We start from the raw sequence: 27,399 nt of genomic DNA, 5'->3' as shown, positions 1-27,399 counted from the left end.
GAACAAGTGTGTGTGTGTGTGTGTGCACGTGCATGCATGCTCGCTAAGAAGTGAAAGTTTCCCTTGCTGAGAGGAAAATGGTCTCAGTGCACCACTTCTGCGCTGAGGACTTTAAGAGAAAGACGAAACCAACCCTCCCACTATATAGCCATCACTTTACACGATGACAGCATCTGCAGGCCTCCTGGGGCTTTTGATCCATGGGTTTGACCCCTCGGTTTCTGACTGCACACAGCTCAAGGCACCCGAGGGGGGGGGGGGCAAGACAAGTCCTTGTAGGTTCACCCTGACTGGGGGCTGGGTCGGAGGTCCTGTGGCTCAGCCTTCTCATGCATGGAAGAACGATGGCAGGCAGGCTCCTCGGGGGCGTGGGTGGGGGGTTAGTGGACACTTGTCTAGCGCTGTGACCTGACTGACATGATGGAAGGGAGTCATAGGGGGAGGGGTTTAAGAAACAGAAGGACAGTGGGGGGGAGGGGGGCAACATAGTGCTTGAAGTGCATGTGAGAAAGACAATAGGCGGGGGGGGGGGAGTTGAGAAAGAGGGAGAGAAAGTGAAAATGAGAGCAAGATGAAACAAGATGAGTGCAGTGTGCAGAAAGGAGGAAACCTAAAGAAAAGTGACACAGAGAGGTGTGACAACCAGGGACCAAATCCTGGGAGACAGAGGACAGTGAGAGAGAGAGGGTGAGAGAGATAAAGTGGGGGGGGGGGCAAGCAGAGACAGACACTGGCTGTGGCTGCTATTGCGTTGAACAGCCCTACAGGCCATCACAGACCAGCCAACCCAAATGTCAGGGCAGTCAGAACCACCCTGGGAACCCTGGAAAGCTGCTTGTGACCGCCAGGAGGGCAGATAACAACTGATGAGGGAGAGCAGGAATGCCACATGTGTACACACACACAGACACACACACAGACACACACACAGACACACACACACACAGACACACACACACACTTCTGCTCATGTATTCTTTCTGCCAGCAGTCAACATGTCACATCTGAATTTGCTGTCTTCTCAACCTTAACTTCCTGGTCTACTTCGGTCACAGTCTGTTCTCAGACTTCTAAGCAGCCAATAGAAACAGGAGTTGTATCTTCAAAAGCTAACACTCTGGGACTTTGGGGACTTTGATTTCTCTCTAGAGAGACTACAACAGGGACGATGAAGAGTGATAGTGAGACGTCCTCATTCTTTCATTCTCCTACTAACGCCAAGATGAGGAATAAATGAAAACTGTCCAGCTGAGGAGCTGTAAGGGAGCATGTTGGGGGTTGGGGGCGGGGGTGGAGAGGAGTGTTGGGACAAAGAAACCGCTAAGGGAAGGAAAGGAGAGGGAGGATGGAGGCAGACATAAAGAAGGAAACGGCGAACGAGAGAGCTAGACACAGGGATGAAAAAAATGCCTTCTTCCTGCTCATGGGATAAAGATGGAGGGGAAAAACAAGAGCCAAGAGGGAGAGGCAGGAAAAACAGTGTAGCGAGAAAGAGAGCAGTCTGATTGATTGAGACAGAGTCGACTGACCGCAAGTCATTAAGCTGCTATTGGGCTGAGCGCCAGTCACTACTCATTCCCCTCACAGCCACTTCACTCAGCTCTCCACTTCCTCCGCTATGATCCCCTTAGCATCCCCTCCCACCTTTTCTCACACACTCGTTAACTCACAGGCCTAATTCCTTCTATACGGGAGGCCATTTTGCAGGGGAGCCTTTATCTTCGTTAGGCGTCCATTTGGACGGACGTCATTTAGGAGGGCTGCTTCCCGAGCGTGGGATGATAAATGACGATTGTTGCGGTGCGTGGAGACCGAACGTAATGCGTTTTGCCAGTCTGAAGATGTATCTTTATCTCGCCACGCTTCACACTTTCTGTGCGCCTCTCCCACTCCGTTCGGTTTCTCCCTCTCCCGCTTCACTCCGTCTCTACACAGCACAAAGGATAAGAAGGCCTGTATGTCACATCGTCGATGAAATCAATTATGTATTTCCGCAAGTCTGCAGTATCGTGTTTTGAGCAAGTCACCCACATAGCCCCCCCCCCCAGCAATCCACTCCCGACTGCTCACCCCAGGCTGTGGGGGTCAAGGTTGAATGGGCAATCAGTGAGGCAGGATCGGCGTGCAGACTGGGGCCAGCGTTTGGGCCGGCTCACGCACACTCAATTTAGCCCATTTATATAGCTTTCAGTCAGAGAGCCCGGGCAAGTCTCGACCGGTACCAGAGAAAGCGTTGCGAGTAGTTGTGCAGCCCGGAGAGGAGTGGATGTTAGCTGAGGTTCCCTTTCATCAGAGGCACGGGCTCCCGGCGTGTCTGCAGCGTTCACATGTGAGATATCTTGATTAATTCTCACTTGTCTGCGTCATAAAGAGGCGTAGCGGTGTGTAGTTGGAGTCATAAACAAGTTGAACATTCTGAGACTGCGAGACTGTTCGTCTACGACTGCCGCTGCTCTCGGATTCAGCCCGTGAGACTGTTCATGTTGAACCAAGTTCTGTTTTATGCTGTTTATCTATTATCTAATTTAATTTATCATTTGTGATTCATCCATTTTTCATCCATATCTGCTTCTAGTTTAGCCATTCTGTTTCTGATATATTCGTTCATTCTCTTAAGTGTGAAATAACCCCTTGGTGTCCCCAACTCGCTGGCGCCAAGCAGTCACTCCGTGGACAGAATGAAGGCTACGTTTTAGTTCCTCAAAGTTTACATCGGTAAACATGGGAGTGCTGCCTCCAGGTCAGTGAATCCAACTCTGCGTATAACCCATAATGCATCAGCCATATGATTAGAGTACTAACTAACTACAACCACCTCATACTGACTGGTACATACTAGACATAAACTACATCTGATCACCATGGATACTCTGAAGCGATGAGTTTCAGAGGTGCATTTCCCTCGAGTTCGATGTCATCAGCAAACGTTGTAACCCCAAGCATCACCGTCACCTCGTGCTGGTTACGTTTTCCCTCCTTCTGCGTGACGGTGCAGCAAACCCCAACCATGCACCCATCGCTCACGCTCGTTTGTGCTCCTTCCCATCACGGCGGTGTAGAAGTAGAAGCCATGCACATGCACAGCTACTGCAACGCAAGACAAGTACGCTTCGCTGGTCTCCTCCACGCCAGGCTCAGCTGATAGCCCCATCTGCTGAATTCTCCTACATCTCCCCTGACTGACACTCTCGCTGCCTGTTTGGGCACACAGATGGCTGAGAGGGAGAGAGAGGGAGAGAGAGAGAGGGAGGAGGACTAGAAGTTGGAGGTCCATTCAAACCGACAGGACCATTAAATGGTAAAGAGACATTGCCTCTGTGCACAACCACTCAGAGTAACGCAAGACACGAAAATGATTTTATTCATTTTTTTGCCACGAAGCTTTCCTCTCACATCCGTCACGATTCCTATTTTCACCAGTCGGAGCGGTACGCTTGTTTTTAGTAACCTCTGCATACATTAGATCCAAGCGATGAGCATGTCACTTAGCTCAGACGCTGTTTTGTGATCACTCGACACCGCCATCATCTCTCTGACGTCTCTTCATGCGTGGCCTTTCGAGCGCCTCCTCTCATTACCCCGCTAACCACGAGAGATCCTGCAGTGCCTGTCTTGGCTAATGGATCACTGGGCTTGGTTTCACTATAAAATTCTCATAATAGCCCATTGCTTTGGCTGTCAGCCATGACAGGTTGGTGTTTTATAAATCGCGTGTTACCATGGATGAGGACAGGGTACCGAGACAGAGGCTGAGAGAGCGAAAGGACCGCTCTCACCTTGAGCTGAGACGACGGATCAGGTTTAAACTTGGGCTGCGGTGGAAAACGTGTCATGGCCGCTCCCATCAGGACAGAGGTGTCGCGTCGTAGGAGGAAGGCGAGCCCTCGGAATAACTTGGTATTGATTTGTGATGACCCTTCTCTCTAAGGAGACAAGTGGACCCAAACCATGCCAGGAAAATGCCCCCACAGCATAACAGAGCCCCCGGACCCCCTCACTGTAGGGATGAAGCGTTCGGGTTTTTCCTTTAATTTTTTTTGGGGGGGGGGGTTTCCCCCTCTTTTTATCTCCAATTGTAATTGGCCAATGACCCCACTCTTCCGAGCCGTCCCGGTAGCTGCTCCACCCCCTCTGCTGATCCGGGGAGGGCTGCAGACTACCACAGGCCTCCTCCCATACATGTGGAGTCGCCAGCCGCTTCTTTTCACCTGACAGTGAGGAGTTTCACCAGGGGGACGGAGCGCGTGGGAGGATCACACTATTCCCCCCAGTTCCCCCTCCCCCCCGAGCAAGTGACCCGACCGACCAGAGGAGGTGCCAGTGCAGCGACCAGGACACATACCCACATCCAGCTTCCCATCCGCAGACAAGGCCAATTGTGTCTGTAGGGATGCCTGACCAAGCCGGAGGTAACACGGGGATTCGAACCAGTGATCCCCGTGTGGGTAGGCAACGGAATAGACTGCTATGCTACCCAGATGCCCAATTTGTCACCTTGTGTGTGTGTGTGTGTGTGTGTGTGAACAATATATGTGAACAAGTGTAAACAGTGATTATAATAATTGGCCGCAGCAGCACTTGGAGAGCGCAAACCAGTGCCGAGGCTGAGAAGTACCCCCTTCCCCTTCCCCAATTACATCTTTTTCTCTTCTATGACGGCTGTAACAAGAAAAAACCTTCCCCGACAAAATGTGTGGGCTTGCTGAAAATGTGGGCGTGCGAGTTACATCGGCGGTTCAATAACCGGTGAGAGCACTTGGAGAGCAGAAACGCAGTTCCCCTCAACAGCAGCCCACTCCCCTCCCTGCTGGTCGGAGTAACTAGGAAGCACAGTTCTGCAGAAGATACCCGGGCTAGCTGCAAGTGTGGACAAGGTGGTTGCAGTGGTTTGAATTTGCCTTGTGAATTGAATTGCGACAGTCCTCTCCACTGTAGGAGAGTCCCAGCTGTATGCACTTCCTGTCTGTGACTTCCTGTCTGTGAGGGTTTTATTGCAAAGAAAAAAGTAAATATGTCAAAAAAGTGCACAGGATTTCACCACCAAAATCTGACCCGTTGTTACTCTGCCCAAGATCCACCTCACAACATTTTATGAAAATCCACCCATCAGGTTTTGAGGTGTCTTGATGAAAGACACGTGTGATCGGTGTGGCTTAAAACAGGAAAATACTCACACAAATGTAACTGGAAAAATACTTACACAAATGTAAATGGAAAAATACTCACACAAATGTAACTGGAAAAATACTTACACAAATGTAACTGGAAAAATACTCACACAAATGTAACTGGAAAAATACTCACACAAATGTAACTGGAAAAATACTCACACAAATGTAACTGGAAAAATACTCACACAAATGTAACTGGAAAAATACTTATACAAATGTAACTGGAAAAATACTTACACAAATGTAACTGGAAAAATACTCACAGAAATGTAACTGGAAAAATACTCACAGAAATGTAACTGGAAAAATACTCACACAAATGTAACTGGAAAAATACTCACACAAATGTAACTGGAAAAATACTTACACAAATGTAACTGGAATAATACTCACACAAATGTAACTGGAAAAATACGTACACAAGTGTAACTGGAAAAATACTTACACAAATGTAACTGGATTGTTTTCCCCAACAAGGCTAAGCTGTGAGTCTGTTGCATTTAGAAAGACTGTTCAGCTGGATTGTGTGTGTGTGTGTGTGTGTGTGTGTGTGTGTGTGCATGCGTGTGTGTGTGCATGCATGTGTGTGTGTATGTGTGTGTTTGCATGTGTGTTTGTGTGTGCATGTGTGTGTTTGGTGTGTGTGTGTTGTGTGTGCGTGTGTGTGCAAGTGTGTGTTCAAGCGCGCGTACACTGCGGCGTTGTGTTGCGGTGACTGTGTTGCTGCCCGTCTGTCAGTGTGTGGACGGGAGCGAGGCCGAGGTGTCTCATTACACCGCTGTCACATGTTTTTGTACTCTGCTCGCGCGGCGCCGGGGGAGTGGGTTTAGTTGCTGCCTAATGGCCCTCACCCATCCCGGCTCTCCGCAGGGACGGCCTGACCCAGCTCCACAACACGGTCTGTGACTCACACCGTCCGGCCTCTGGGTGTGTTGTGATGCGGGCTGTGGCTCTCGTCTCCTCTCTGGGAAAAAAAAACGTGCGTTCACACGCCTCCCATCACCAGCGGTGGACGGCGAGAGTGTGCGAGCCGGTCCACGGTACCGGTGTGTGTGTGTGTGTTTGACGTGTGTATTTGCCGGCCTCCGTATCTGCATTCGGCATCAGCAGTGAAACAGCGTAGGCAATGTTTTTGGCTTTATCTCCTTGCACCATCTCTTAACCAGCCCCCGTGGCTCCGTTCCCAAACCTCTTTTATATTGTTTAGCCCTCATACTCCAACCCTCGGGGAGACACTGACGCAGGACTTTTGCCGGAGCGGAGACTCGGTAATTCAAAACTCTGAGGTTTCCAAAGCCGCCTATCTGCCACGCTGTCACGCCGCTCTGCGTGTCGCGGCAGCTGCTCGTGGTGTTGGTGTTGTTGTTGTTGTTGTTGTGCGGAACGTCTACGATGCACGAGCAGACACGGACGCCGTGCAGACAGGTTTATGTGAGGCGTTAGCATCAGGCCGCCACGTTGTGACGACGTCTGCGATGGTGTGAGAACAAACAAAACCAAGCAAATCCTCTTTTAATTAGGACTGTTTGTGTGTCGTCTAGTCGGAGTCAGAAGACTTGTCATCTTGCATATATTATCACGCCCCGTGTTTACTCTGGTGGATCAGCAAGTGTGATCAGGGGGATGAAGTACAATCGTTGAGTCCAAGTGGACCAGAGGGACGTCCGTAGAATTAACCAGGCCGGCTTATTTCAGCTCGTATCTGAAGAGGGAGACGGTCACGTTTGATCCGCGTTGAGCGGACTGGATCAGGAACCGGGAACACTTTGTCGTGTCACTTCGTGCACTGGCGCACACGGTCCTGGGTACGACGTTAAACTGCAACCGTCGGGTCGTCGGCGACTAAACCGCCACCCCCACTTCAACCCCTGGGTTGTAGTGAGGCGGGTGTGTGGACACCCAGCAGGGCTAAAAACAAAACAGTAACACTTTCTATGAAGCCTGCATCTATAACGCCCTATAAGCATCTATAACGCCCTATAAGCATCTATAGCGCCCTATAAGTGTAGCTATAGGTCATTGTAAGATTCATTATAACCACGTATACGCCCTCACAACACCTCATAACCACCTTTATGATACATTATGTCAGATTAAAACAGATTAATGCATTATGAATATGTCATCATTAGCCTGTTTATCTGTCAAATGTCATAATGCATCATAGCCAACTTGTTTTGCTGAAGTTTTGTAGCGGTGCATAATGAGACTTCAGTGCTATTTCAGTCTTCAGCCATAGCCGTTAGTCATTGTAACACACATTATAGGAAAGTATGGGCGTTATGTATGCAATAGATGCTTATAGGGCATTATAGATGCAAGATTCATAGTAAGTGTTACCAACAAAACCTGTCAAAGGGCGGATGAGTTCCTCTGTGAACCGACGGCCGTCCATACCTGGAGAGAGGGGGGGGACCATCAGGTACTGCCCCCTGCTGACACACAATGATGACTCAACCTGTTCAGGCATCAGCTGTGCTCCAGCGACCTCCATAGGTTATGGAACTGATGATGATGATGATGATGATGATGACTTGCGCACATGAAATGAAGCGAAATGCCATTTCCCCCAGCCACAGCAGTGCAACACAATGACAAAAACACATCCAAAAACTACAAGAACACACATACCCAAAACTAGCACATACAATCACTGTCCGAGGGAACGAACGCCAGCCAGGATGCATGTCGGAACCGCCGGTCTGCATGAGCTAGCAGTTAGCTTAGCCCGCCCCGCTTCCGCGTCCTGTCAGACCGCCCTTGGCATTTCCTCCTCGGGCGCAGCTCCAGGCAGGGGCCGTGGTCCCCCGGGCCTACCAGTTGAAGCAGACCAAGCTCTCCCAGCCAATCCAGCACCAGCTCTCCCAGCCAGACACCCCCAACATACCTCCCCGCACTCCTCACGGCGACATCAAAAACACCACAGTCAACGCCAGACCGCCCCCGGTGTTATCAGAACCGCTGGTCTGCATGGGCTAGCGGTTAGCTTAGTGTGCCCCGCTCTCCCAGCCGATCCAGTACCAGCTCTCCCAGCCATCAAACGAAGACCAAACTGATCAACTCAGCTCACCATGAAAAAACCCTTTCAAAGTCCTACTATCTCCTCTGGGATAGTGTCGTTTGACCCCCGCGCCCCTTCACCCTGACCCCTCCATACCTTGTTTGACCCGCCGGGCTTCCTGCTCCTGCTGGGTCAGGGGTAGTAAGTTTTTTTTGTTTTTTTTACTACTTTTATTAATCCCCGTGGGGCAATTCTTCCTCTGCATTTAACCCAGGAGTATTAACCCTAACATGCATGTCTTTTTGATGGTGGGGGGGGGGGGACCGGAGAAAACCCCCCACAGACACGGGGAGAACATGCAAACTCCACACAGAGGATGACCTGGGATGACCCCCCCCCCCCAAGGTTGGACAACACCGGGGTTTGAACCCAGGACCTTCTTGCTGTGAGGCAACAGCACTAACCACTGGGCGACCATGCCGTTTGGTGGTATTAGCCCCGTGGCTGCTGGGTAACAAAGTTTTAGTGTCTCTGGGATGATTTGATGAGGAGACCAGTGAAAGGATGTTGTACCGTTAGCGTGTGATCTTCAGTTTCATCTGAACACTTAACGGCCTCTGGAAGAATGACGTTACGTGCATACACACACTGTACACACACACAGACACGTGCACACATGCTTTCTCAATCACACACAGGCCTGAGAGTGTTAACCGAGTGGGAACCTGTCCTGGCCGCCTGTCTCCCCCCGTCCTTCCCGGAGCAGTCGATATTGACACTTTCCTTTTTCCTTACAGGTGATAACAGGGCGGCCGGAGGCCATTCCCTTAAAGTAGAAGAAGACTGAGTCTGTGAGGTGAGCGAGTGTCCAACTACAGCAATGAGGCACAGAGCGAGAGAGACCGAGCGAGAGAGAGAGAGAGAGCCAGACTGAAAGGAAAAAAACAACCTGAAGCTGGAAAACGATCAGACTCCCTCACTAGCTACATGTGAGTGAGTACTAGTACTCTATTACTATTTTGTTATTTATGTATTATTTATTTATATTTCAATATATAACTATTTATATATTTATTATTATTTATTATTGCCCTGTGATGGACAGGCGGCCTGTCCAGGGTGCCTCCCCGCCTGCCTCCCAGTGGCTGCTGGGATAGGCTCCAGCATCTCCGTGACCCTGAGAGCAGGATAAGTGGTTTGGATAATGGATGGATAGATATCTATTATTAATATATATATTATCTAGTAATACTAGTACTAGTCTGTGAGTGAGTGTCCAACTAAAGGAATGAGGCAGAGCGAGAGAGAGGGGGGGGGGGGCGAAAGAAAAAAAATTGTCGAACACTCTGAATCTGGAAAATGATCAAACTCCCTCACTAGTTATGTGTTGTGTTGCGATTTGAGTGCAACCGTGGAAAAACCTTCAGTTTCTCGATCAGAATGAAAGGCAAACTACAAATGAATCGCAAGACTGGTTCAGGCCTTCACGCCCTCGCACCAGTACCCGGGACTATCCCTGTGACTGAGATCAGGAGTGACACTCCGCTGTTCGGCTGGAGTGGAAGGTCGTTCCACCGTCAAGAGGCCACCAACGAAAACAATTGAGACCATGTAAAGCAATTACCGTGAGGGGGCGGGGGGGGGGGGCGGGCCGCTCCATCATTTCAGGAGGAGAGTGTGTGTACAGCGGCTGTGTGGGGCTAGAAAATGGCCTGCGGGTATCGTGGTACGGTTCCCCTTGCATCCTCGTACAGCAGCATCAGGATTTTAATATGAAGTGAACGATCACAGGCAGGGGCTGCAGGGTGGGGTTGGGTTGGGGGGGTGACATGAGAATTAAGCAGTCTTCGGTACAGTATTATAGATGACTTGCAGGGCTGAAGGGAGGTTTGGGGAGGTTGGATGTTGGGGCATTGCGTGTGGTCCCAGTTGGAGAGGATGTGTTGTTGAAAAAGTCGGCCAGCTGAGCTGATCAGCCCGGATGGGAGGGGTCTCATTTGATCAGCCCGGATGGGAAGGGTCTCATTTGACAAGAGCTCTTACAAATGGCTCGTAGCTTCAATGCCAGCTTCACATAACAGGAATCTGGAATATCGGGAATATTTATTTGTCATTTCATTCCATGCACCTGCACACATGAAATGAAATGAAATGAAATATCGTTTCTCCCAGCCCACATCAGTGCAACACAAAGACAAAACAAACTACAAGAAACTACAAGAACACATATATCCAAACTACCAAAAAACTACAAACACTACAAAACATATATATCCAACATATCAAAAAAAAAAATCACTGTCCAAGAGCGTGGACGCCAAGATGACTGTCGGAACTGCCTGTCTACATGGGCTAGCAGTTAGCTTAGCCTTCCACGTCCTGTCAGACCGCCCTCGGTGTTTCCTCTTCAGGTGCAGCTCCAGGCAGGGCCGTGGTCCCTGGGCCCACTGGACGTAGCAGACCAAGCTCTCCCAGCCAATCCAACGCCAGCTCTCCCAGCCAGACACCCCCGATACACCTCCACGCGACGACACCAAAAACACAGTCGATGCTAGGCGAGGCCGCCGCCAGACCGCCCTCAGTGTTATCGGAGCTGCCGGTGTGCATGGGCTAGCGGTTAGCTTAGCCTGCCCCGCTTCCGCGTCCTGTCAGACCACCCTCGGTGTTTCCTCTTCGGGCGCAGCCCCAGGTAGGGCCGTGGTCCCTGGGCCCACAGGACGCAGCAGACCAGGCTCTCCCAGCCGATCCAGCACCAGCTCTCCCAGCCATCAAACGAAGACACAAACCTAGATGTGGACAAAGACACTGCATGGACGGTACTGGGTGAGGCCGCCGCAAACGTGTCTTCGCGCCGCCATCTTCCCACACCGGAAGCGCTTAACAGTTAGATGCTAAAAGGGCAGTTGCGGCAGAAATCCTTCTTATGTTAGCATGTGGTAAGTCAAGTCAGTTGTATTTGTATGGCCACAAGAAACCAGAAGAAAATTCACCGGCTAGTTTTGAAACTAAAAAAGTAGTGATGGTGTGTACTGCGTGAAAGAGATAGCATTCACACTTATTGACCTTATTGCTACCCTTTGATCCCGGTCACCCAATCATTTATAATAGTGCCTTTATTGCCTCTCTGATACACACACACACACACACACACAAAACCACCCAACCACAACGAACACCCACCATCTGAGCCAGAGTTGACGGAGCTGATGTACTGAGCTGCAGAGTTAATGGTCGGAGTTAGTGGTCGGCTTGTGTCAAGAACAGTTTCTCTTCTTCTCTGACAGTATAGAATACCGTCTTGAACCCATATAGAAACATCGCTTTAGGGTTCACACAAGGTGCACGTTTATTGTTATCCGCCCACGCATTGCAGTGTCACCGGAGAATTTCGGAGCGAAGGCCTTGGCTTTTCTCAACTCGTGCAATCGTTTTGAATTTCAACACTTTAAGAAAGTCGATACTCCCCGAACAGCTTCTCTCTCTGCAAATTTCCCAGCTCTCTTTTGAATTTCATAGTGCATCAGAGCAGACGCCCAACACCACACTGTTGCCGAAATGGGTCCCAATTTTTGTTAAAGCCCTCCACTTCACAGCTACTTCAGTAAAGAGTATGCCGTTCCCATATTTTGCAAATAATATTGATTTTAGAGGCTTTATTGCAGAATTCAGGAGAATTTGTGAAAGTTTTGCAGAAAGACCTACCTCAGTTTTGAGGTTTGGTGTTGGCATGAATTGTGTTTTCAGGACACTTACAATTGCAAACACACTTACAATGTACACCTCTCAACCCCTCCTTCCATCCATCCATCAGTCCATTATCCAAGCCGCTTATCCAAATTCGGGTCGCAGGATGCAGGAGCCTATCCCAGCAGTGAATGTGTCGGCCATCACAGGGCCGACACATTCACACCTAGGGACAATTTAGTACGGCTGATTCACCTGGCGGCACGGTGGTGCAGTGGTTAGCGCAGTCGCCTCACAGCAAGAAGGACCTGGGTTCGAGCCCCAGGGTAGGCCAACCTTGGGGAAGTCGTCTGGGTCGTCTTGTGTGTGGTGTTGGCATGTTCTCCCCGTGTCTGCGTGGGTTTCCTCCGGGGGCGCCGGTTTCCTCCCACAGTCCAAAGACATGTAGGTCAGGTGGATCGGCCGCACTGAATTGTCCCTAGGGGTGAATATATGTGTGTGTGTGTGTGTGTGTGTGTGTGTGTGTGTGTGTGTGTGTGTGGGCCTTGTGTGATGGTCTGGTGGCCTGTCCAGGGTGTCTCCCCACCTGCCGCCCGATGACTGCTGGGATAGGCTCCAGCATCCCCCGTGACCCTGAGAGCAGGATAAGCGGGTCGGATAATGGATGCATGGAAGGACGAGTCACCTGACCTACATGTCTTTGGACTGTGGGAGGAAACCGGAGCACGCGGAGGAAACCCACGCAGACACGGGGAGAACATGCAAACTCCACACGGAGGACGACCCCCAAGGTTGGACAGCCTCGGGGTTGGAACCCAGGACCTTCTTGCTGTGAGGCGACCACGCTAGCCACTGCACCACCATGCCACCCCCCATATGATACTGTATTTACTCAGAAACCAGGTCTTCTACTGATGTCGAAACACAATTGAACTTGGAAGTGATTCATGAAAGGTATGAAAAGTAGTTTCGCAATAGCTGAAATGCCGGCGCGCCCTCGCTGACACCTCCCTCCACTGAAGCGGCATGGTAGCTCCTCTCACCTGGTGGCTGAGCGTGTGGCGTTATCAGCGCTGAGCTGATGTACATTCTCAGCACAGGCGAAAGGGATGAGTAGGAGTAAGGCCCTTCATTTTCCTCCAATCCCCGGATCAGGCGGTGTTGAGCACGGTGTTTAATGCTTCAACGAGTAGCGGGGACCGCTGGGTAGGACTCGGCCGACTGTCTCCTCCCGGTAAAGCTCCTTGAAATGAGAGAGAATTCTCCCGCGTGAACCGCCCTCGGTAAGCGGCTGACCAATGAGGACTGAGGTGGAGGGCGAGGAGGGGAGTCGGCCCCGGCGGACGAGAGAATTGAGTGTATTTTTTAAAAGCGCCGAGTCGATGTACAGTATCAACGGTCTCTTTCTTTGTCTCTCTGTCTGCCGTTAACTCCTTTGGCTCGCGGCTGCTTACGTGAAGAAAATTCCCAAACTTGGGCACGTAGTCTTCGTGTTGTGGGGTAATCAAGTTGTGGCAGATTTTATCAGCCGAGTGGGAACCAAATAACCAGCCTGCAGCGTAAGCGTTTTCACAACGGGCTGTGAAGGATTAGCAGATATCGGAACTGCTGAGTCACTGTGTGTGTGTGTGTGTGTGTGTGTGTGTGTGTGTGTGTGTGTGTGTGTGTGTGTGTGTGTGTGTGCGCAACTTGTGTTTTCTCATGCATTGTAAGGACATTTATTTAACCTTGATCCAATCAGGTAGTCCCATTGAGATTGAAAATGGAGCGTAGGTCATATGCCTCTACAGCGGTTATGTATCTATGTGCCGTGGGCTCTCTGTGGGCGGTACGGTGGCCCAGTGGTTAGCGCTGTTGCCTCACAGCAAGAAGGTCCTGGGTTCGAACCCCGGGCCGTCCCAGGTCCTCTCTGTGTGGAGTTTGCATGTTCTCCCCTTGTCTGCGTGGGTTTCCTCCAGGTGCTCCGGTTTCCTCCCACCATCATAAAGACATGCATGGGCGTCCGGGTAGCGTGGCGGTCTATTCCGCTGCCTACCAATGCGGGGATCGCAAGTTTGAATCCCCGTGCTACCTCCGGCTTGGTCGGGCGTCCCTACAGACACAATCGGCTGTATCTGTGGGTGGGAAGCCGGATGTGCGTATGTGTCCCGGGCGCTGCACTAGCGCCTCCTCTGGTCGGTCGGGGCGCCTGTTCAGGGGGGAGGGGGAACTGGGGGGAATAGCGTGAGCCTCCCACATACTATGTCCCCCTGGCGAAACTCCTCACTGTCAGGTGAAAAGAAGTGGCTGGCTCCACATGTATGGGAGGAGGCGTGTGGTAGTCTGCAGCCCTCCCCGGATCAGCAGAGGGGGTGGAGCAGCGACCAGGACGGCTTGGAAGAGTGGTGTAATTAGCCGGGGTCCAATTGGGGAGAAAAAAAGGGGGGGGTACACAAAAAAAAACATGCATGTTAGGGTTACTACTCCTGCCTGTGCCCCTGAGTAAGGCAATGGAAAGAAGAAGTGGAGTTGGTCCCCGGGCGCTGCAGCTGCCCACTGCTCCTACATGATAAGTTGGTTACATACAGAAGACAAATTCCATTGTAAGCTGTACAATGACCAAAATAAAGTGGCTTCCTTCTGTCTTTGTCCTCATATGACACTTGTTGACAGGGTGTGTGTCAGTTGTCTGGATAATGCTGTCCGGAGCACTTCCCCTACCCCATCGATTTGGCTATCCACCCCTGATGAGGGTCACAAATGGCGCTATTCGATGGCGTGTGGTTCACTCCCATCTGTACCCGACCTGATGAACGGATAGATGGAGGCACCACAGAGAGCATTCTGACCAGCTGTGTCTCTGTCTGGCATGGCAACTGCAAGGCCTCCGACCACGAGTCCCTACAGCGGCTAGTGAGGATGGTTGGACAGATCACAGGAGCTGCTCTCCCGTCCATCCAGCCCATCTATGAAGCACGGGGCACCCGGAAGGCTCTCGGCATCATGAAGGATCCCACCCACCCTCCTCCCCACATACACATGCTTGTGATGTTTAGGTCTGTGAAGTAATTCTGGTTTTTAATGCACTTTTTGTGTGCTATTTGTTGTTATGTGGCACTGAGGTCCATGTGAAGCGTAATTTCGTACCCTGTATGTATGAGACATGGTGGTATTGATGGTATTTCGGGGGACTCACAGGCTCTGTGCTCGCATCACGCCGCATCACTCGCCGCCTTCGCTTGATGCGGCAAATTAAAGGTCGTGGGTTGCTTGTAGAGCAATGGATGGTTTTTAATTAAAAGGCGTTAATTTTCTCCAGGCAGGCCATTAGGGCCGGGCAGCCAAACACAGCAGATTGATTCTTAAGATAATAAAGCACGCTCACAACACCCGCGGTCTTAACCTGATGGATCACCGGTCGCCGCCCTCGAGAGCGCGGGCTTGGGCGCCCTCGACATAGAAACCATGTTTTGCTAATTTGTCCGTGTCAGTCATTTAGAGAAGCATGAATGGACGTGAACGTGCAGACTGATGCACTGACGCTGCTGATGCAAGTGCACATTTTCTGTTCGTGTGTTCGCGGACAGACGGGCGCATTTCCCCGTGCATGTAGTGTGAGCGAGACCTTTACATCCGGCGACCCCTGGAGATCCAGTTTAGAAGACCAAATGTGGCTTTTAAAAAATTATCATCGCCAGATTGAGGCCAATTACCCCACTCTTCCGAGCCGTCCCAGTCGCTGCTCCACCCCCTCTGCCGATCCGGGGGGGGGGGGGGGGGGGGCTGCAGACTACCACAGGCCTCCTCCCATACATGTGGAGTCACCAGCTGCTTCTTTTCACCTGACAGTGAGGAGTTTCACCAGAGGGGTGTGGCACATGGGAGGATCACGCTATTCCCCCCATTCCCTCCAACCGACCAGAGGAGGCACTAGTGCAGCAACCAGGACACATACCCAGATCCGGCTTCCCACCCGCAGACATGACTAGTTGAGTCTACAGGGACGCCCGACCAAGCCGGATTTAACACGGGGATTCAAGCTGGCGATCCCCGGGTTCTTAGGCAACGGAATAGACCGCCACGCCACCCAGATGCCCCCAATCCTTGTTACTTAGTAGGTAGCCCGTGGTGTGTCTCTTACAGTCTGGCCTGATCCTACGTCCCAGGCCAGACTGGCTCAGTGTCAGTGTCAGTGTCGGGGCAGCCACGGCGTGTGGTTGTCAGATGTGGCGCTACGATGCAGGAGCATGTTTTCTGTGCTGTAATCCATAGCAGGTCTGTGGAGGACTGTAATCCCTTACTGTATCACGAGAGCAGCGTCCTACTTTATATCCACAGATGGTGTGTGTGTGTGTGTGTGTGTGTGTGTGTGTGTGTGTGTGTGTGTGTGTGTGTGTGTGTGTGTGTGTGTGCGTGTCTCAGGTAGACACTGACATAGTCCTAAACAATTAACCGTCCTATATACAAGCAGTACATATACACACACACACAGAAGCATTCATGCACATATGCATACACATGAACGAATATCCACCTCTTCCAAAGGGGGGGGGGGCGGGGGTTGGGGGGGGGGTCCCGAACCCATTGTTACATTTTAAGAGGAGAATTGATCTGCGTCCTCCTTGTTAAACCAGAAACTGGGGGTTGCAGCAGAGCGATTACGGGCAGAGCTGTGGAGCTGCCTGCAGTATGCTGAGTTAATGCATTAATGAAGACACAGACGTGTGGTCCTCGTCTCGTATAATCTGCTATTCTCTGAATTCATAAGACCCGGGACAGCTTGAATGTGCAAAACAACTCCTCCTAATCCCCCGGCGGGGGCATTCATGGAATCTGGCGTTTGAATTCAGAGTCGAAACGTATCCGAAGTCAAAGGACTGCGTGGAGGAAATCCTGTTCTCAGTTCTTCATTTAGCTAATGGAAAGATAGGACAGAGAGGAGATCAGGCAGAGGGAATCGAGAGGAGGAGAAGAAACGGGCGGTGAAATTCTCCTCCAGGATTATCGTCTTCATAGGTGTGCTGGCAGTGAGTTAGTCATGTAGATGCTACATTTTTTGACCAGTGTGACAGTGGGGATATTTGGCTCCCCGCTTTTGTAAGTGTGTAGTACAGTTTGTACGGACGTCGGCGTTGAGGAGGTCTACATGAGCCCAACACTACCCCACTGAACCAGGCCTCATACCAGGTAACGTCTTGTTCAAGCCCCAGTTCTTCCAACCAAAGCATTGTCCAAAACATGACAACAAGCTTGGCTGTAAAAACTGAAACTCCGTTTGCCAGCTGGCAGATGTGGTGGAGGGAGGACTCGAACTCCATCCCCGTTGTGAGTGCCTGCTAACCGTGTGTGCCTAGTCCTCACGTTTGCCAAGAAAGCTGGAAAAAAAATTATTTTGTTTGGATTTTCCCCCCTTTTTCTCCCCAATTGTAACCCGGCTAATTACACCGCTCTTCCGAGCCGTCCCGGTCTCTGCTCCACCCCCTCTGCAGATCCGGGGAGGGCTGCAGACTACCACATGCCTCCTCCCATGCATGTGGAGTCACCAGCGGCTTTTTTTTCACCTGACAGTGAGGAGTTTCACCAGGGGGACGTAGCGCGTGGGAGGATCACGCTATTCCCCCCATTCCCCCCAACCGACCAGAGGAGGCGCTAGTGCAGCGACCAGGACACACACCCACATTCGGCTTCCCACCCGCAGAAACGGGCAATTGTGTCTGTAGGGACGCCCGACCAAGCCAGCGGAGGTAACATGGGGATTCGAACCGGCGATCCCCACGTTGGTGGGCAACGGAATAGACCGCCACGCTACCCGGACGCCCAGACAGCTGAAATTTAAAATTGCACCTAACCACAGCCCCAGAGAGAGAAGGCAGGTCCGTTTTGTTAACCATGTCACAACACTTCCTGTCCCATTTCCCAATTCCCAAAGTTCGGCTGAGGGAATATTTGCAGGAATAGTCGGTCGGGCCAGATCCTTTCTTTTGAGCTCTGTAGTAGACCATGTTTGTTCTCTCTTAGCCTCATTTAGCTGCACGAACAGTGTGGAAGGAGCCACTACAGCAGGTAACCCAGGCCTAAGCTTTGCTCTGTTAGTCAAGCCAAGTGTATTTGTGCAGCCCTAAATCACAGTTACACTATCGGAGGGCTTTATAGTCACACAGTGGAGAAAGGGGTACAACAGTAAATGACAATAAACAGCATACTCTATTGCAGAGATTAAACTTGTATGAAAAAACTGACAGGAAGAAAAGTGGGGGAGCCCTCGGGGAGAGCACCAGAGGAAAGAGCACTCTCCCCGGACGGAGAGGTGTGCAACAGGTGCCGAGTGGGCCAGGCAGACAATGAAAAGAAATAAAACCCTCAAGGGAAAGCACTTAGTTATTGCTCCTACACTGTTAGAAATTTATTGTATTTTTTTTACAGGAAATTCCTGGCAGCTAATTGCAGTAAATTCACAGTAAGCAATAGACAGGAATTTTACTGTAAATGTAACACAATAATGTACTGTATTTCTACAGTGGGCTACTGTGTTTATGGTAAAATGCTGTTATTATTTATTTTATAGCTACCACAGGATAGAGTTATGATTTAATATTGTAATTTTCTATATACTGTTATCAGTGGCGGCTGGTCAGTAGAGGGCGCTGGGGTGCCGCCCCCTTCAAACATCAAGAGATGAAAATCTACTTAAACACGTTAAATATAATGTAGTTGTATAATGCAAATAATTATGAAATAAAAGTGTTTGCAGTCTGTGAGCATCTGTCGGCAGCATTAGATATTGGTTCAAATGGTATTTGGTTGATTTCTGTCTGAATACGTATACTTCCTGGGTGAGGGGCGCTGGCCAAACCATACCTTATGTAAGCCCTCGAACCTGTGGCGAGCAGGTGACCTGAGGCTGCCGTCTGATTGGTTTCTTCAGATTTTCCAGGGGGCGCAGTTCTGTGCCGCCCCAGACACTCCCACTTCTATTATTGGCAGCGAATTGGTATTGTTTTTTGATCTAATGTGATTGGACAATTCTCATGGCTATCAATCATGTTCACACCCACCACCACGCCTCGCCTTGACTGTCAATCATCCACCGTCTACGAACCCTGATAAAATCTATAGGCTACATTGTCCTTCTTAATAACTCTGTGACTATGTGGACAGTAAAGCAGCTGTCAGGTGTGCTGCGCCAAGGTAAATTGCCCCCCCCCCAAAAAAAACTTTTTTAGCACTAGCCGCCACTGACTGTTATGTCATAGGTAAATATTACAATTAAATACTGTAGTTTAGATTTAATTTTCCATCTTCTCCAATGAAAAACAAAACAATTGCATCCTTTTTTGTTTTATTAACACAATGCAACAAGACATTACACACTTATGAAGTGTCCACATTTTCCTTTTATATTTTTTCCTACAAGCATATTAAAAGAATTTCTGGACAGCCTTGCTGATCTCTGATGCAGCCGTCATTGTATTCGTATGTCTCCGCAAAGGAGTGACGGAGAGAGATTGTTGGCATATCACATATCTCAGAAAATGATAATAATCAAACATATCCTCATGCCTCATACAAACAAACTGCTTTATACTCAATAGACCCCGATGACCCTCAACTTCATAAACAAATGTTTTTCTGAGATGGACACTGAGCTGTGGTGATCAATGACCAGCTCTGTCTTGCCGACTGCCAATTCTTCTTGTTTTCCCCAGTCAAGTACGCTTGCCTTTTTTTTTGTATGAAGTGCCCTTCACTGTCACCGCAGAAGATGTTACTTTATCTTTAAATTCCAACTTCAAACCGACAACAGCCTCTTGGATTTTGCCACTGTAGTTATTTACGTAGAATGCTCTGCCCTTATCAAATAATACACTTGGCTGGAACATTTCGCCTGCACTCGAGTAGGCCTGCAAGAGCTGGTGTCGCTCTGCAACTGCCTCGCTGTTGTTGCTGAAATTATGCAGCTTTCTAGCGCAGCTCTTGAAGAAAGTGTGCTTCCTCTCAAACCTGAAAGTCCAGAGGTGAATTAGGGGGGCAAAGTGGGTAATTGGCTGTGGATAATGAAGCAAATAGTGGTGTTTGGGTTTCAGGGGCTGATCGGGAAAGAGCCGCCTTCAAAAGTATAGATGTAGTCCTCAATAAGTATTATAAGATAAGCAACCTGATCTGTAGTGAATGCTGGTGCACAAATAAGTACGACAGTTTCTCTGAGCTGCAGCACAAATTGCCAAACGGCATTGTCACATGGATCCCTAATCCTGTTTCCCACTAGGAAAGTAGCAGTTTTGGGCTGCACGTGCACCGAGTCTATTGCTGCCCGGTGAAACATCGGCTGGTTTGTCTTGGGCGTCATTCCCCTGGTACCGGAACTGATCTTTTCACCTGTTGAGATGTAGATAACGGAGACGTTTCTCCTAAACCAAGTCACCAACAAACAAAGCAAGGTCGCAGGAAACAGTGCGCTTACACAGGTCATGGCGGAGACGTCGGGAAAGTCCAGGCTGGCAAACATGAAAGACGGCTAGTTGGTTAAAAGGAGAGTCTGACTTGATGCCGCACCCAGAATTTCTGCCACTGGTCTGTAATTCCTGCAGATGATTCTGGTAGGACTGTTCTGTTCATGTGTTGCCACGTGATAGTGGAGAGTTCTGAAAAGTAGCTCTTCCTATATCACAGTATCTGCACAAGTTCTGGCTCGCAACGAAACCGCTGATACTGTGAGACCTTAAATTGTCACCTGAAATAGCACACAGTCGACCTTGGACAATTTTCCCACCACCTATCACAATACCGGTCTTCTCAGGAGCCTTCAGGTCTTTTATGAGAGGCTCAAATACCTTGTCTGTCCCAAAATATCTGAAGCCTGCTCGTGATCTGTTATGAGGCAAAATATCTGTCGGAGATAAATAAACTGCTAAAATCTCATGGTTCTTTTCTGGAGAGCCAAGTGGATTAACAACTTCAAACGCATCCTGGTAGAGTATCGGACCAAGCGAGGATGGCTCCATTTTAAATAAAGGGTTGCACTGAGCTCCCTTCCCATCAGTAACGTCCTGGAAAAGGCCCGCTGATGGTGATTGAGAACATGTTACTGTGTACTGTTCTTGAATAGACATGCTTTTAAAAAGTGCAGCCAGTGTGTTAGAGTTGATGGGGGTTATATTTGTGATGGGGGTTATATTTGCCTTTTTCCCCTTCTTCCTTATTGAAAGATTTCTTCAAAAAGAAAAAGAAAGATGAACGAAATCTTGAAAACTACCTCAATTTAGGATTTTGTTGATTTATTTATTGTGAGTAAGGGCCCACAGGGCAGAACTGAGCCTGGCAGGGAGGGTGTCAGGACAATGAAGTATAATATCAGCGGCACCAAGGGTGAATTTAACTGGATGACAGATACGTGTCCTCACTCATCCAAGTGACGTCTTCAAAAGACTGAAGATGTCACTTGGATGAGTGATGACACGTATCTGTCAATAAACGTCCAGATGAACTGATTCAACCTTCTCCGAGAAATTAGATATTTTGCAGTCATTTTCCTCCTTTGTTGAAAGAAAGACATTATTATTGTGTTGACAATATAATAACTGTGTCTGTTGAAGCATTTAAGAAAATGTTGCACTGCTACAGATTTATTTTTTTAAAGCCTGGCGTTCCTCCAAGGACACGATGAGCTACAGAGGGAAAACTCACTTACTCTGATCCACAGTTCATTCAGACACACACACACACACACACCTCTACACTTTATGACTGTAATTTGTGACAAAGTACTACTACTGCTTTCAGCTGCTCCCGTTAGGGGGCGCCACAGCGGATCATCCGTTTCCATCTCTTCCTGTCCTCTGCATCTTCCTCTGGCACACCAGCCACCTGCATGTCCTCCCTCACCACCTCCATAAACCTCCTCTTTGGCCTTCCTCTTCTCCTCTTCCCTGGCAGCTCCATATTCAGCATCCTTCTCCCAGTATACCCAGCATCTCTCCTCCACACATGTCCAAACCATCTCCATCTTGCCTCTCTTGCTTTGTCTCCAAACCGTCCAACCTGAGCTGTCCCTCTAATATACTCCTTCCTAATCCTGTCCTTCTTCATCACTCCCGGTGAAAATCTTATCATCTTCATCTCTGCCACCTCCAGCTCCACCTCCTGTCTTTTCATCAGTACCACTGTCTCCAAACCATATAACATAGCTGGTCTCACTACCATCTTGTAAACCTTCCCTTTAACTCTTGCTGGTACCCTCCTGTCACACATCACTCCTGACACTCTTCTCCACCCACTCCACCCTGCCTGCACTCTCTTCTCCACCTCTCTCCTGCACTCCTTAAAGCGTAACAATAGGTCGTAACAAGCTGCTTGTACGAGCCACCTGTGGGGTCGTTTCTCTGGTGGTGGACCGTGTCCCACTGCGGTGTGGTGAACCCAGGCTCCATCAGCTTTCTACCAGGCCAGTTTCACACCGAAAGAATTGCGCTACACACAACTTGGATTTTATGCAAGCCACGATATGCGTTTTAAATCTAAAAAAAAAAGAAAGAAAAACTCCCCAGATTTAATAATGGAAATGTCGACGGTTAGAACAACAACCACCGCTCCCTCCGCCTCGTCTGTGTGTCGAATCACGAGTTCTCCGTCAGCTGGACTCGCTTCGGTCTTCGCCTCGTCTCGGAGATCTTACGAAGTTGACTTAACGCTCTAAATCCTTATCTAAACATGTCCCTCATTTAAAATGAAAGAAGGGACTGTTTTGAAGACGCAAAGCGCTCTGCCCGGCCCTGCACGGGGAATAGAAGAAAGCTCTCTTATCTCTCTCTCTCTCCCCCCCCCCTCTCTCCCCCTCTCTCTCTCTCTCCCCCTCTCTCCCCCCCCCTCTCTCTCCCCCTCTCCCTCTCTCTCTCTCTCTCTCAACACTTTGAAGAAACTCTGATGTGCCGAGAAACATCGCATGCTTGCTAATGGCGTGGCCGGAGAGGAAGCGAGAAAAAGAAGGAGGGGGAAAAACAGAGATAAAGGAGGAGAAAATGACACCAAAATATGCATAATCAGGGTGAGTAACATGAAACTTGGTTCAGCCGAAGAGCAAAGGTTCTGCCTGGGTGGCGTGGCGGTCTATACCTGGGCTCGCCGGTTCGAATCCCCGCGTTACCTCCGGCTTGGTCGGGCGTCCCTACAGACACAACTGGCCGTGTCTGCGGGTGGGAAGCCGGATGTGGGCATGTGTCCCGGCTGCTGCACTAGCGCCCCCTCTGGTCGGTCGGGGTGACTGGGGGGAACGGCGTGATCCTCCCACGCGCTACGTCCCCCTGGTGAAACTCCCCACCGTCAGGTGAAAAGAAGCGGCTGGTGACTCCACATGTATGGGAGGAGGCATGTGGTAGTCTGCAGCCCTTCCCGGATCAGAGGGGGCGGAGCAGCGACCGGGACGGCTCGCAAGAGTGGGGTAATTGGCCAAGTACAATTGGGGAGAAAAAGGGGGAACCCCCCCCCCAAAAAAATGGATAAGCTATGAAACGTGGATGGAGAGTAAAGACATAGAGAATGAGATGTGCATGTTAGAATTAATGAGCGGGGTAGAGAGAAGGAGAGAGTTGGATGGAGAGGGAGAATTCACGCCGCAGGGAGCGGTGAAACAGAGGTGGCGGGGGTGCATGATGAATATTCGCTCTCTCTCGCTCTCTCGCTCGTTCTCGCTCTCTCTCTCGTTCTCGCTCTCTCGTTCTCGCTCTCTCGTTCTCGCTCTCTCGTTCTCGCTCTCTCTCTCTCGTTCTCGTTCTCGCTCTCTCGTTCTCGCTCTCTCGTTCTCGCTCTCTCTCGCTCTGCGTATTTCTGCAGCTCCATCCGTTTGGTTTCTCATTCAAATATGAACAAGGCCCAGGCTACACACACACACACACACATGAATACCTTCCTCCCCCGCAAAAAAAGCACAAGGACTCACACACACACACACGATTAAACATGAATACTTTGCTCCTTCCCCAAAAAAAAAGTACAAGGACACACACATAAACACACACACACACACACACACACAATTACACATGAATACCTTGCCCCTTTCCCCTAAAAAAGTATAAGGACACACACACACACACACATATGATTACACATAAATACCTTTCTCCCAAAAAACATCCACCATCCCGCCCCCCCCCCCCACACACCCACACACACCACGTAGGCCCACACACAGTGAGAGTTGTGCCTCAGGTGTGAATCTCTTGCACTGAGAGTCCAGACTGCTGTCACGTTGCTTGACTATAAAAGCACCTAATTATATTTTAAGTTCAGAATTCGCAAATATGTATCTACTACTGCTACTACCACTACTACTACTGCTACTACTGCTTCTACTACTACTACTGCTGCTACTACTACTACTACTACTGCTGCTGCTACTACTGCTACTACTACTACTGCTTCTACTACTACTACTGCTTCTACTACTACTACTGCTACTACTACCACTACTACTACTGCTACTACTACTACTACTGCTACTACTGCTGCTACTACTGCTTCTACTACTGCTACTACTACTACCACTACTACTACTGCTTCTACTACTTTCAGCTGCGCCCGGTAGGGGTCGCCACAGCGGATTTTCCATTTCCGTCTCTTCCTGTCCTCTGCATCTTCCTCAGTGCCACTGTCTCCAAACCATACAACATAGCTGGTCTCACCACCATCTTTTAAGCCTTCCCTTTAACTCTCGCTGGTACCGTTCTGTCACAAATCACTCCTGACACTCTTCTCCACCCACTCCACCCTGCCTGCGCTCTCTTCTTCACCTTTCTTTTGCACTCCCCGTTACTTTGGACCGTTGACCCCAGGTATTTAAACTCATACTCAGTTTGCACATATGTATGTATTGGCAAATCGGGGTGTGGACCAGTTGTTCTGTGTACCTTTAGTGGCTCAAGGCAGATTAAACAGCATCCACACAGATACCACCAGAGATGGGGAGAGAGCTGCAGTTGCTTGGACCTTGAACCGCACAGGTCTCTTCTCTTTGGACACTTGTTGTCTTTTTGTTTTAATTGGTTTTATCCTTGGTGTATTTAACTTATCTTTTAATAATCCACCAGCTGTGGTGGATTGTTGCCGCAGCTGTTTACATGAGCACACTTGACAGATGCTGGCCCATCGTTCACCAATCAGTAGATTTCTTCCATCACTATCACCTGTGTTGACCAATCAACATCATTTCTTTGTTGATGGGACTCGGGTTTTCACACACGTGCTGGTTGTCCATCGTGTCCGATGATGACCATCTTCTCCTGTTTGTGAGTCCTTTGGTGGCTGAATAGTCCCATCCTGGGTGCACAGTTGTGGTTGCAGACCGGGTATGTTAAAGTGGTGCTGGGGGGGGGGGGGGAGGGGGAGCTTTGTGAGCTTGCCTCTTCGCACACGTTGCTACACGGTGTTGTGTGCGCTGGTTTTCCATATACTTCACTCCCTGTGAGACGTGAGAGTGCCAGATGGTGTGGCAGGAGGCAAGTTCCTCCAGGGAAGAGGGGTTGGTCTGGCATCTTTTCAGTGTGGTCTTCATTTGGTCTTTGAACCGCTTCTTTTGCCCACCAGCAGTGTGTTGACCAAGGTGCAGTTGGCCGTAGAGGACTTCACGTGGGAGTCGTTGGCTGGGCATGCGAATGACATGGCCAAGCCACCTGAGTTGATGGTGGTTTAGGGTAGACTCCACGCTGCAACTGCCCGCCCTCTCCAACACCTCTGTGTGTGGCACTCTGTCCTCCCAAGTAATGCCGAGGAGCCTCTGGAGACATCTCACATGGAAGGGCTCCAGGCTTCTGAGATGGTGGCTGTAGACCAGGGATAGGCAACATGGTCCAGAAAGGTCCGGTGTGGGTGCAGGTCTTTGTTCCAACCAAGCAGTTACACACCTGATTCTATTAGTCAACCAATAGTCTTTGCTAAGGACTTTGATTTGGAGACTCAGGTGTGTAACTCTTTGGTTGGAACAAAGACCTGCACCCACACCGGACCTTTCTGGACCATGTTGCCTATCCCTGCTGTAGATGGTCCATGCCTCCCATCCATATAGTAATGTGGAGATGCATTCCATCACTATCACCTGTGTGACAGATCAAGATGCTCATCATTTCTCTATAATGGTATTGATGGGGCTAGGGTTTTCACACACACACACGCCGCCTCCTCCTTGCAACCTTTACCATGTGCATGGCTACAGAAACGAAACCATCATCTCGCTGTATGAGCTAATTGTTCAGCAATGGGGTCTATTTCAAGTTTGCTCCAGAACAGTCATTCAGTATGAGAAGCCAGAATGATGAGATCTGCCACAGATTGGCCGCAGAAAAACCCATCAAGAGCCACGTCACCCCTTCGACGTCTGCTCTGGTATTGATTTCTCTCGGCTGAGCTCAATGGCCTGTCATGCCCTATTAGGGCCAGACAGAAATACTCTGTTTACCCCACACCTCGGCTCAGATTTGGCATAGCTGATGACGATGGATCGTCCCTGCGACGGCTGCTGAGCTGCGGCAGCGTGGGTCGCGGGGGTATTTGCTGGTCGCTCAAGGTCAGAAGGATTATTACCTGCGTCCTAAATTAACTCTCCTCCAGAGGTCTGTGATTTTGTTGAAACGGGGGATAAACAGTGGGATTTGACCTCGGAGAGATCTTTTGCGTCCCCGCAGGGTTTTGCGTCGCTGTTTTGAAGCTGCGCCTCGCCCTTCGGTTGGAAAGCGGCTCGGTTTTCAAGGTGAAAAGGCTTGCGGTGCGGCTTCCACCTCATTTCCATTCCCAGCTCCTCAGGAGAGCTCGCTGTGAGAGAGCGCGGGGCTTGTGTGAGTCTGTGAACGAATCACAGCCTTCATCCTGAGTGAATTGATTGATTTATTTGCATTATAAAGCTCGGCGTTGTGGCGCTGAGCCAGGATATTGGCTGGATTTAGTACATGACGAGGCGAATGGCATGACTGGAAACACATTTCCTGGTGGATCAGTTGTGCCTAACAGGATAAAGTGTTTGTCAGAGAATCATCTGAGAAATTTACATTCCATGTTCCCATTGTCATCTAAACTTTCTCTCGTACGGCTCTCGCTACTTTAGCTGCGAACACGTTTTCGTCGACTTGAGGTAATAAAGCATCAGCAGAACGCTGCACCTCATCTAACTTGGCACGGCGGTGTGAGAAAGACCATTTCTCCTCCATTGTGCGTGTTGCTTTTTCCGTTTTAATGAGCTGAAAAGAAAATATTGGGTAACACTTTCTATGACGCTTGCATCTATAACGCCCTATAAGCATCTATAATGCCCTATAAGCATCTATTGCATCTATAACGCCCATACTTTCCTATAACGTGTATTACAATGACTAACGGCTATGGCTGAAGACTGTGAAATAGCACTGAAGTCTCATTATGCACCTCTACACAACTTCAGCAAAACAAGTTGACTATGGTACATTATGACATTTGACAGATAAACAGGCTAATGATGACATATTTATAATGCATAAATCCGTTTTACATTGACATAATGTATCATAAAGGTGGTTATGAGGTGTTGTGACAGCGTATACATGG

This window comes from Lampris incognitus, chromosome 10 (assembly GCF_029633865.1).
Source record: "Lampris incognitus isolate fLamInc1 chromosome 10, fLamInc1.hap2, whole genome shotgun sequence".
Lineage (NCBI taxonomy): Eukaryota > Metazoa > Chordata > Actinopteri > Lampriformes > Lampridae > Lampris > Lampris incognitus.
This window is presented reverse-complemented; position numbering follows the sequence as displayed.